This window comes from Photinus pyralis, unplaced genomic scaffold (assembly GCF_008802855.1).
Source record: "Photinus pyralis isolate 1611_PpyrPB1 unplaced genomic scaffold, Ppyr1.3 Ppyr1.4_LG4, whole genome shotgun sequence".
Lineage (NCBI taxonomy): Eukaryota > Metazoa > Arthropoda > Insecta > Coleoptera > Lampyridae > Photinus > Photinus pyralis.
The window spans coordinates 27,224,873-27,229,290 of NW_022170511.1; positions in this window are offsets into that span (position 1 = coordinate 27,224,873).

Sequence of the window (4,418 nt, forward strand, 5' to 3'; positions counted from 1 at the left end):
CATTCGATATCTTATGTATATACATTTTAAATCCATAATGTACAGGGAATATCCTGTACATCTTATGTATATACTATGTATATTCATTATAGACATATGTATTTTATGTCCAGTATGGATATTCTATAAATATACATTTTGGATGTGCTATGGATGTTTAGGCACACACATTGTATGTATCTTTTATGTATAAATCTTATACCTTCTCACGAGGATCTTCTATGTATATACGTTTTGGATTTGATACATGCGTTTTCTGTATTACCGACGTTACAAACGTTAGCGTCTCATTTTCTGTGAATTACGGCGATGAAGATAGTAAGGTGCTATTGCAAATACAGTTCATTTTTCTAAAATCGGGAGTGTTATTCCGCGAGTTATTAATGAGTTTGTTTGTCTAATTTGGACAGTGAAAGTAATGATTTTTATTTCGTGTGTGCATGAACTAACGTTGCAAATATGTGTTAGTGATATGTAAAGACTGAATGGGAATTAATATAAGGACAAGAATGGCAGGTATGTTAGCAACCTATTTGTTATGAACTCTTGCTATTATAGTGTTGAACAAGAACACGATGAAAATGACTCAAGACTCTACAGTGTTAAATAAAACAATAATAATTTCTTAAGCACATTTTCCATTGTATACTAGGAGACTTAATAAACAAAAAGCTCCACTCCGTGAAAAGAATTTATTTATGTAGGTATAGATGCTAGTAAACTTCCCGAATGTTAGAGGAATCTCTATAGAACATCCATTCTGAATGTATACAACATACATAGAATATCCATCTTTTGCATATTACAGGAATATTCATGGTATATCCAGTTGTCAGTATACCAATATACATAGCATGTCTGATGCATATACATGCATATACATAAGACATCCAAAACGTATACAGGGTGGCCATTTGAAAACGAAACAGAGCCTATTTTGGGGACCTCAAAACATTTACGAAAAAATCCTCGGACCCGTCAATTTTTGATCCAAGGGGGAACCATTTTTTTGCTAGTTTCGCCCCCCTGGGGGCAAAGCCATAGCGGGGGTGACAAGTGCCCCCAAAATTTTAAATCGAATGGGGGGTCGAGTGATACCTTATTTTGAAAGTATTTTTATGTAGGTCATAACTCTTAAGATTTAAATCAGTTTTAAGTGCTTAAAGCTAATATCAATCAAGTAAATGTTGAAAATGTTGGCCTCCTACTTCCATACAATAATACAGGTTTTGTTCAAACCTTTCCCGTACATTTTGCAAAACTTCTGGGGTGATTTGACGACATTCATCAATTATTCTTTGTCGCAAGTTCTCTAGCGATGTTGGCTGACTAGCATAAATTTTAGTTTTTAAATGTCCCCATAGAAAAAAATCTAACGGACTTAAGTCTGGGGAACGAAGAGGCCATTCAATAGCTCCTCTTCTTCGAATCCATTGTCCTGGAAACGTTTGGTCCAAATATTGACGAACCCTTGCAGCATAGTGGGGTGGCGCACCATCTTGCTGAAATACTAGATGATTTTCCAAGTACTCGTTGTTATTTTCTAGTATCTCCACTAATGCTGGATGAATCGTATTTTCTAATAACTCCAGGAATAAACCATTATCACTGTTCAATGTACCGATTTTGCAACTAAATAGCTTTAAAGTGCTATTTGTCACTACTGTGATTTGACAAAAATTGACAAGCACTATTAAACTTCAAAATGTTGCAATAGTAACGCTCTCAACAATAACCAAGATTTCCGTTGCAGAATTGGCATAGCCACCTACAGGTATTAAAAAGAAAAAAAACAACAACAAAAAGTACGGTTCAGAATGTAGGAGAACAACATTTTTTGTATTTATTGTTGTATTAATTTTTGTTATTTAACTAATTCATTTACAAGCATTTTTTTCATAAGAAAATGTTGACACGTTTTTGTAACTTTTATTAGCCCCTGTATCGGCTAGGCAAATTAGTAGCGATTTAAAACTTAAGGGTTATAATCCACATAAAAATACCTTCAAAATAAGGTATCACTCGACCCCCCATTCGATTTAAAAGTTTGGGAGCACTTGTCACCCCCGCTAGGGCTTTGCCCTTAGGGGGGCGAAACTAGCAAAAAAATGGTTCCCCTTGAATCAAAAATTGACGGGTCCGAGGATTTTTTCGTAAATGTTTTGAGGTTCCCAAAATAGGCTCTGTTTCGTTTTCAAATGGCCACCCTGTATACATGTATTATGTGAAGTCTCCCATACATACATCGGACATTTGGCGACATACTTTTCACATTTTATGGATATACAAAATCCCACGTGGAATGTGCATGTTATATGCAATGTATATAAGTCTGCTATGTGGGTTGTACATGTAAATAATTTGCATTTAAACTTTTTAAACAGAGCTTTGTTTCTGAAATTTTTTTTTAAGCTGAGATTCATTACTTGCACATTCAAAAATCAAATCTCTTTGACAAACGAAACTAAACAGTTTTGACTTATGACATAAAATTAAACATTTTCTGACTGTGTAGAAATCGTGTTCCAGGTTTTTATTGAATCTACCGTATATTTTCAATTCGAAAAGCCAATGTCAAATATATTTAGATTGCACGAACAAGATTTATAAGTTGAGATCCCGCACACTCAATTTTCTAGTAGCTCTACACCACACTATAGTAGTCATTAATTCTTTCTTACTAGATAAGTAAGAGTATATCCCATTCCAGTAACGAATATTATTTTAATTATATATAAGCGAGTATATAAGGGATGTGACAAGTAAGTAAAAGATCACAATGATAACCCTCTAATGCTAAATGTATAATTTTTGTTAATTACGAAAATTAAAAAATATGGGCGAATTTACAAAGGAAGGTATTAATTACTGTCACGAAACATAGAATGCTATTAGAGTAGTCTCACGTACCTAACAGCGAAGCACTTGTGAACACACCCCATAACGGTCCACTTTTTATAGGCCGTATGTGCTATTTTGCAGTAATTACACGCCGATGTTACATAATAATTGTATGTTGAATATGACACCGTATCGTATTTAGGACAGTACGCGAAGTGTCATCATCAATCGTTCATACGTCAAGCCGTAACATCCGCACTAAATACTCAACATTTTATTAACAATATTAAAATATTTGGTGGCGATACTACAATATGAAGAATCAAATTTTTTAAGCAGTGGTTCAATCCGCAACGACATAATAGTAAATTATTTTACCCTCGATTTTACCTATAAGGTTTAAAGGTGCCACATATACTGTGGTGGCAAAAACACATAAGCCACAAAAAGGGACTTCTAAGCCGATTGAAATATATTTTTTCTTCAAAGGTATAGATTGCATTTAGAACACTATTTTGAAATAATACATTACGTCAATGAGTCATTTTATCAGTTAACCAAGAATTTTCACGTGTAAGATACGATGTATTTATTAAGAAGTAGACATAGAGATTTACGTGTATTGTTTTTCCCTATGTCTACATTTAAATAATAAATTTTTTTTTTGAAGGGCGCCTAATTTTAATCAACCAAAATAACTTCTTGAAACAAATAGATAAAGATCTGGCTGCCATATTAATTAATTTGAATATTGTTGCTTTGGCTTCCGTATTTATATTTTCGTTCATGTGCGATGTATTAAACTAAAGAAAAAATTGATAATGTCAATTGGTATAATTCCGGTAACAGTTTAAGGAGTGTAAGACATTTCTTTTCTCTGAAGCCAGAGAAGTAGACATAGGGAAAAACAATACAGTAAATCCCTATGTCTACTTCTTAATAAATATCACTGTATGGTTACAACCGTACAGATACAAATTCCCTCCAAATTTCATTGCAAATTTGTTGAATTTTGAAAGTAAAATCCCTCAATTCAACACAGGTGCCCCTTCATACTATTGTAATGAAGGCTTTCATTTCATTTCAGCGATGGTGTTTCCTACATTATAGGTAAGGTTTTTATATTGTTACTTACACCTCCATCGAGACCTCCATCATCGATGCGAATTTTTGCTCGTGATCATTTTTTGTCTTTTGGGAAATTATTGTGAATTTTGTAAATTAACGTGGTCGATCATTATTGAATTATGGAATTGAGGAATTATATTCAATTTTTTTCCTGTGTGATCGTAAAAATTTATTTCCGGTCTTTGCAATAAGAGTTCGTTATCATTGCGTAAAGTTAATTACTTTCAAGATAAGCAGATTTTTTTACCGTAGTAAACACAGGTGTTCAATTTATTCGAACGCGCGCAGTTTTTTGTTACATAAGGAGAAAAGGAAAGGAAGGGAAGAATGTTTTAAACAGCGAGGCTGACGGGAAACGAAGCTTTTTGGTGGGCGTTTTTTTTTATTGTGTGTAAGGCGACTAGCCGTATTTGACCTTGATTTTAAAAGACAGTCAATCTTGGTGATAC